Source organism: Octopus bimaculoides, chromosome 15 (assembly GCF_001194135.2).
Source record: "Octopus bimaculoides isolate UCB-OBI-ISO-001 chromosome 15, ASM119413v2, whole genome shotgun sequence".
Classification (NCBI taxonomy): domain Eukaryota; kingdom Metazoa; phylum Mollusca; class Cephalopoda; order Octopoda; family Octopodidae; genus Octopus; species Octopus bimaculoides.
This window is the reverse complement of record NC_068995.1, coordinates 20,799,067-20,808,151: the sequence shown is the minus strand read 5'-3', so window position 1 is coordinate 20,808,151 and position 9,085 is coordinate 20,799,067.

Sequence of the window (9,085 nt, the reverse complement as noted above, 5' to 3'; positions counted from 1 at the left end):
TATATATATATACATATATGTTCCTAATTGAAGGCTACGTTTTTAAACCTAGCTAATTGAAATTTTTAATGGTGACATATCTTCCAAAGTGGTTATATATTTTTAAAGATATTTTATGAAATCTCTTTCTTTTAGTTCCTGAGAGAAGAAGAACTAACAATATTGTATGTCTCCAATCACTGCAATATATTATTGTAAAATATTGCTGAATAGAAAAATGATTTATTGAGAGTACTTGTATAGATTTGAACGGTGTTTTGAAAAAAATGAGATCTTTTCCCTTAGAATATAAGAATAAAATATTTTGCTTCTATGTTTCTTCTTGAGCATCTTCATAAATCTCATCTTGAACCATTTTCTGAATTGCATAGCTACAATGGATTCTGAGTGAATGAATAACTCTGGACTAAGTGAATATTATTAACAGCTTTTCAAAGCAATTCATGCTAGATCTAGAGAATTCGTGTGATAATTAATTCAGATATGAATACACACGAGCAAAGCCGACTACAGCTTTTGAGAGTCCGTATTTTTCGCAGTATGTCGAATCTCCTGTTTTCTAACTCGCTAACTGAAATGCTTATCTTGCAATACTTATAATGTCTTAGATGCAAAGCAGACTTAAATGCTCTCATAGGGGATTCGGAGATTGATTTGACGATATTTTCTCTCCTTTTTTCAGAGACAGCATGATCTATTGGTGAACTGTCAACGATGCTGGAGATCCTAAAGATTAAAGTTGTATTTGACAAAAAGTTAGCTGACATGCAGGATTGGAAGCAGTCTGACTATTGGAAAAGAGTTACCTGTATCGGGATGTTTCGCACCGGAAATCCAAATGCCGATTTCATGAGAGCTAGTCAATGATCTGCGAACATTGTAAAGGTTGTATGACGTGATATAAACATCATGAAAACCAGGTTCCCTCAAACTGTAATGGTTTTTTTAGAGTACCTTTAGTGAAGTCGACGTAATGCCGCCCCACATATTTGAACAGGTTTTTAAGCTCAATTCAGACGGCTAAGTGAAGCTGATGGAGACTATGATCAATCCTTGGCTAGGGAAGGTTACTGGTGGCAGGTCATACGCGAGGCAATAGGATTCAGTTCCTTGCTATACCTCCAGAAAGAATGAGGAATGGTTGTCGGAGCATTCCTATGACTTCACCAGCCTCAATTTCTGGCCTCTTAATTCTCTTGATTGTAATCTCATGGTTTATTGTGTGTTGGTCGCAGTTAAGAAAGACCCCAACCACTGTGCATGCAATACCAAGTCAAGTGGTTGTTCGGTGATCTCCGCAAGAACACTGTGAGGAAAGCACGCACCTGGTTCCGTAGCTGTCTTCAGTCCATGAATGAAGCTGAGGGCGGCTACTTTGAGTTGACTGTTATCTCCCCGCCCCAATCTAGTTGACAGCTTTTGAATTTTTAAAATACTTTTATCTTTGGATGTGTTTTCGTTTCCTTTTAGGCACACTGCCAAATTTAATCCGAGCACCCTGTGAATGTGAAGTTATGGCATTCATTTTAGGTATTTTGTAGCATGATCAGATGTTGACTAGAATATGAGTGACATCCATCATAGAGTTCATTTCTTCTCTTCTATTCAAATAAAATATCATTTTAAGCATATAGGACTACCATATTCATAACTGCTTAGTTGCCCCTTATAAATACTTATAGGATATTTATCGTACAGCAATCACTTTATGTTGGATAAGCTATATAGGTGTTACGATATCAACGTCGTAACAGGGATATTCAATTGAGGGATCAAAATCAGGAAATTCAGTTCTTTAATATAATGTAACAATTGTATTTGAAGTTAACCATCAGATCGATTCCTCACATCGAAATATTCCATCGATATGACATATACATATATATGGACGGATGTGTGTATGTATAGCTATAACATATATCACATTGGTACAGAACTTTGATATATCACATCGATTTAGCATATCGATGTACCATAACAATACATCACAACAATTCAGCTGCATTAAACATTGTTACATCATGTCGATAGACAATCTAATTATGTCGGTCCAAAACAATAAAACAACTCATCAGTTCTTCGTATTCAAACATCACATCAAAACATCAAACACTGCATTGTATCGATAGATTACATTGGTACATCACATCGATGCGTCATATCGATACATCGCATTAACAATCATAGCGATGCATTGATTATCACGTCGGTACATCATATCGATATTTCACATCAATACTTCGTATCTGTATCTCAATATATCACGTCGAAACGTCATCTCGATACATCATATTGAATCATATCAGCACATTACATCGATAAATTATATCAATAGATCACATCGATCTCCTATATCGCTATATAATATAAATGGATCACATCGATCGATCATATCAGTACATTATATCGATAAATCACATCGATGGATCATATCGATGCATCACATCGATACATCGTGCCGATGAATCGATGTATCTCCTAAGTGCATCATATCGAAACTTCGCATCAATACATTTTATCGATACATCGCAATGGTCCAATCTCTATTTTCACCATTATTGCTATCAGGATTTAGTTTACGGAATGTGATGTGCGATACCATTGCCACGCTAGTATCGCTATTATTCGTCCGTCATCAGTAGAAGTGTCATAATCGTCACCATCAGTCACCAATGCTATCATCACAGTCGTTATCATCACATCCCACGCTATCATTAACAACCTTTCTGACCAGCAAACTACACAGTCTCTACGTGATCGACAGTCCATCCAGAAATATCAGACAAAAATCTACTTTCCCAGCTTTTATCGTTTTTCTTTTATATAATCACAAGCATTTTCTGTGCTTAGAGAATTCCTCATGGTCGCAGCTAGAATGGCTAAGACCACTAGCCTGTTTAATTAAGGCTGATTTACAGCTAAACAACAATCCTTATCACCAATAGTTAAGAAGGAAGCTTTCACACCGATAGGTTCGAGAACAGGAGAGCAGACAGTACAACTACACACCCTATTTTTTTTTTCCTGATAGTGACTGGAATGTTTGATTATAAGTCTGCTTAATCAGATGTGACTCAAGGATAAGCAACAACATATTATTACATGTAATTACATCGCCATAAAGGGCGGCGACCTGCCAGCAGCGCTGGATTAACGATTAAGCAAAATAAGCACGTGCTTAAAGCGGGGGCACCACAGAAATGGTAGATGGTTTATCGCACAAAAAAAATCACTATAAACTTGTTAAAATAATATTCGGTATGTCTTTATCTCTGCTAAGTATAGATACAGGTGTGTTATCTAAGATTAATTTTGAGGTTCTGATCAAAGATTTTGCAATTCAAAAAAGTAGGAGGAAACTTTTCAAATATAAATAAAGTGGAAGTACACAAAAATAAACATTATTTCCCATCTTATTGTTTTGTTTCGTTTTGAAAAATAAAAATTTATTTTATGGTTTGTTATTGTTTATAGTTTGAATTACATAATCTTTTATGGGGGCACGAAAGTATTTTAGGTGCTAAGGGCCTCGATGGATCTTAATCCGGCCCAGGTTGCCAGAATCATTAACCCCGCCGGGCAAAATGCTTTGCTGATTTTGTCTGTCTTTACGTTGTGAGTTCAAATTCCGCGCGAGGTCGACTTTGCCTTTCATCTTTTCGTGGTTTATAATCGACTTACCCAACCGCTAAACATTGCTGGCCCTGTGCCAAAATTTGAATTCAATATTACTATTGCCACTGGTACCGTTATAACCAGTTCCAATTACAATAAATTTGACCGCAGAAGCAATATCTGTAAGACCAATATTATCATAAATCTACAAGTAGGAAGTCTGTCCGTGGTTGTTTGACTCGCTAAAAGTAGCAGCCATACAGTCTTCTAATCTACTCCCACTGTAACATAAAAGAACATGTTGAACTATGTAGTCCTAAATATATAAAAGAAAAAGGCAGGATGGTCGTGGCAGGCAGACTTATATGTCTACACGATAAAGATTCACCTAAAGCAAGAAGAAGCATCAGTAACAACAGTAATAATACCAGCAATAGTAATGATAAAGAATAACTATGAAGAATCACGGAAGATGGCTCTATATGGTCCCATACATAGTAGAAATAGCAGCCAAATCTCCTGCGAATTACGTTCCTACCGGTTTAAGAGTGAAGGGACATCATTTTGCGATGTAATACCGCATACACTGACTAAAACAAAAGAAAAAGACGTGACAAACACGACTGGAATATTTTCAATCATTAGATATAAGGTCCGTCTGAACTAATCAGAAGCTGAACGGTAACTACTACTACTACTACTACTACTGCGGCTGATGTTGTCGCTGCTGCTGCTGCTGCTGCTGTTGCTGCTGTAACTCCTGCTGCCGTAACTGCTGCTGCTGTAACTGCTGCTGCCGTAACTGCTGCTGCTGCAACGTCAGTAGATTCGCCGACCATAACGACAACAATCAACAGCAATAATCATCAACTACAACAACAACAACAACAACAACATGAACAAAAATAGAATGCGCAGCAACAAGCACATTTACAAGGGAAACAAAGAAAAGCAAACCACTGCAACGATGACGACAACAATAACAACATCAAGACACTCTCGATAGTCACAAACCCTTCACTCAATCTTTTAGATATCGATTGTCTCTTTTTTGCCCTCCAAGAAATTCCCCTAATCAGGAAAAAAAATCAATCAATAAGAAGGGAACATACAGATCGCCATCCTACAATCTGCAAACACATACACACATACACACACACACACACACACACACACACACACACACACACACACACACACACACACACACACACACACACATATATATATATAACAAACACACACATGAACGTATCACAGTTCCACAGACACACACACCTCTCAAACACACGTAACAAACGACAAATAAACACATACAAACACACACTGAAAATACATATCCTTAAAGCTACTTAGACGCTATGCCTGCACTTACTCATACATAGGACCTCAGCTATCAATATGAGCTGAGCTGTGTGTCATTTGATATTATCAGCTATTAAGAAGCCATCATAATTCCGGCAGCCATTTTTTACTTCATCTATTTGTGCTTTTTAAATCTCCCCGGCATACTACTTCTTTTTTTCCCTTCATAAACGACTAACTTCTCTTTCCTTTCAACCCCACTCTCGTTCCTACCTTCGATCCTCATCTCCTCTGCTTCTCTCTGCTGCACTCACGGCGTAATAGAAGAATAAAGAAGAGAGAGAGAGCGGTTATATCCTATTGAGGTTAGTAGGACATGTATGAGCAACAATGGTATCTTGGTGCAAAGATATGACAGCAGGTGATATTCAGAAAGAGAGAGAGAGAATGTGTGAGGGGGGAAGCGAGGGTGAAAGGAAAAGAGGGCAAGGTAGATAGAGAGAGGAAGAGAGAAAGAGGATAAAGGAATAATTTCTCAGATAAAGTGATTGCTTTGTTGCAACCCCGCAGCCGAATGTGCACAGCCATTGCTGCCGAACTTGCAATAACTGCGATGATATGTGCACATTACACTCTTTTACTATAAACTCGGTAGCAATTGCAATAGATCTGAATATGTCGTCTGACTACGTAAGTGTTTGCATGCTTGTGTGCACGTTGCTATACATACACATATAATACATACATACACATACACATACATACACATACATATATATACATACATATACATATATATTTGTGTGCGTATATATATGTATATATATATATATATATATATGTGTGTGTGTGTGTGTGTGTGTGTGTGTGTGTGTATTCTATATTGCAATTCGTGAACAACAAACGACGTTGATATAAATTCGTCGTTATGAATTGACAGAAGACACACACAGTCGCATGCACACATTAGTTACTGTGTATGTATGCATGTATGTATAAATATATGTGCAGGTACGTATATGCTTGTGCATATGTACATACAAACGCACACACACACACACACACACACACACACATATATATATATATATATATATATATATATATATATATATATATATATATATATATATGTATATGTGTGTGTGTGCATATATATGTATACACACAGTCACACACACATACATATATGTATATATATATATATGTGTGTGTGTGTGTATGTGTGTGTGTATACATACATATATATACACATATATACATAAATATGTATGTATGTTTATCTGTATGTCTATATCCCTCGTCATCTCTTTATCGCTACGTATTTCACTAGTTGTCTGCCTGTTTGTCTGTCTTTACATATGTATATATGCACGTATAAAGATTTTTTTAAGTTGTTACACGTAACCCAGTATAATTTGATAATAGAATTTTTTTTTCGTTAACATAACGAAGAATTTTCCTCGGTAACGTCTTGCACATTGGCAGGACTGCGCGCCAAATATTACACTCCGCTGTTCGCATTGCACGCACACAGCACCTTGCTCACGCTTTTTAAAAACTTTTCTTCGTATTTTACTATCTATACCTTTTATTCTTAACTTCACGACCCACCCCTGCTTCTTCCACTCAATTACAGTGGCCTCGCGCGCAGTCACCATCAAGCCACTCGCGTTATTGAGGTACCATTATAATGGAGTTTTTATGTCCTCTGTGATTTCATATTCCAGCTGCCTATAAAGGTCAGCCTAGAGGGTCCTTGGGCACTTCATACGGATGACACACACACGCTCTCTCACACACACACACACACACACACATGTGATAAAAAAAAGTTTACTTCCCATTCACATGGTCCCGGATTCAGTCACACTGCGTGGAACCTTGAATAACTGCATTCCTTTTTTGGGTCGGGCCGACAGAAGCCTCATGAGCAGATATGATAGCTGGAAATTAAAAGAAGCCACTCGTGTGTGTATGTGCGCGCGTTTGTGTGTATGTGTCTCTATTTGTACTCCACCACCGCTTAACAACCGCGACTGGTATGTTTACGTTCCCGTAACTCAGTTTTCGACAGAAAAAAAAAATTATACTATATGTACCAGGCCTTAAAATAATAAGTACTGGGGTCGATTCACTCGACTAAAAATTCTTCAAGGTACTACTCCAGCATCGCCGTAGTCTAATGACTGCAGCAAATTAACGCTAAAAGCTAAAATACGTGGAGCGCTGAAAAGTTCCTGGCTTTGGATAAAAATACAGGAGGATCAGTTAATTATAATTCTATTCAACATATTCAACTCTCAGATACACACACACATTGCAGCAGGTTTTTCTAAGACCTGTAAAAGAACTTGGAAGGGGGGTCTCCAACCAGGCCTTTCACGAAAGCCTTAAAAACAAGAACTTTTCAGCCCCCTCGTATAAACAGTGACACAGACACGCACGCGCGTACACACATACACACACACACACACACACACACACACACACACACACACACACACACACACACACACACACACACACACACACACACACACACATACACTCACACACAAGGGCTTCTTTCAGTTTCTGTCTACCAAATTGAAGACATTCAGCAGAGTTTCACATAGTGAGACTGAATCCGGAACCATGTAGGTTGGAAACAAACTTCTTACAACACCGTCACACCTGCACCTATGTAGATGTGTGTCTGTGTAGTTGTACTCAAGTTTGTAGAGATCAAGCTGCATTAAGAGTAATCTAGCTGTGTGTCTGCGTTGAGAAGGGCAATCCAAGAGAACTAAATTTTAATAGAATAAAGCAACACCAAATGCAGTTATTCAACCGTGAGGTTGAACAAAATGATTTCTATGTTTCGGACAATGTTGTTTATAAAAAGGTGGAGGAAATTGAGAAACAAAGTTATACGGATGTTATTAAAGCGACATGGTCAATAAATATTTACAGAAGAGAGTAATATTTTGTAGCCTCTAGTTGAAGTGACTGAAGTCTAGAGATGTGTAAAGATCGGCTGTTCGTGCAGGGAAATGGAAACAGAGAGGAAGGCAGTTATAAAATGTGAGTACGGGTATATATTTGCGAGTGAGTCAGTAGAATGGGCAACAACAGGCGGTGGTGAAATGGTAAGTGAATATAGCAATAATGTGAGATGATGGATGGGTTGAACGGGTGGATATAGAGGTTAATTTTACTTATAAACATTCGCAAACACAATAAAGTGAACTGAAAGCAAAAGATTTATGAAGCTTCGTCAAATTTACGATGCCATTTCTGTGACATATAATCATTATTTGAACTACATAGATTTAAGCAAATATTGACTGTAAAGAGTTAAGTCCCATAAACGATGCAGTGTAGGTGACAGGGTACGAACCATATACCCTTTGGCTAGTAATTCAATAATTTTATCGACTTAGCCAGCTGTGATTTTCTAATAAATGATATACTGAACGGAAAATTCAAAACACGTAAATTCGCACAACCACCGAGAGCATTCTGTTGCTTGCCTTTGGCAAGACTCTTAACTCATCATCTATTCTGCAAAATTACTTCAGTTCTTGTGGCTATTTTATAAATTAAAAATACAAAAATAGCAAAATAAAATAAAATAAAATCATTAATCATAGAAAGTATTGAATTATCTCGGCTCTCATCAATCTGTGCAAGGATGCAATGAAGCCAGTGAAATACAATAATGATTACAGCGATATTAACTGAATAAATCGAATTATTTTTCCATTACTTAGCTCTGGTAATTTTCTGACATTTCACACGCGAGTGTTCTGGAAACAATAATGTGTTAACCTTTCCGTTGTTGCTGCATTACTTGGTAAATACACGCCGTGCTAATGGGATCATATTTAATAACGCCTGTGGAGTTTCCAAAGGCACATTTGACCTTTAAAAATAGGTATATTTCGGTAGATATAAAATACACTCAAATGCACATAAACACACACATACATATTATACATACATATATACATGTATATATGCACATATATAAATATATATTTATAAGTACAGAGTGAGAGAGAGATGTTTAAGTATGTAAATATATACATATATATGTGTGTGTGTGTATGTGCTTATATATACATATATAAGTATATATATATATATATATATATATATATATATATATATATATATATAT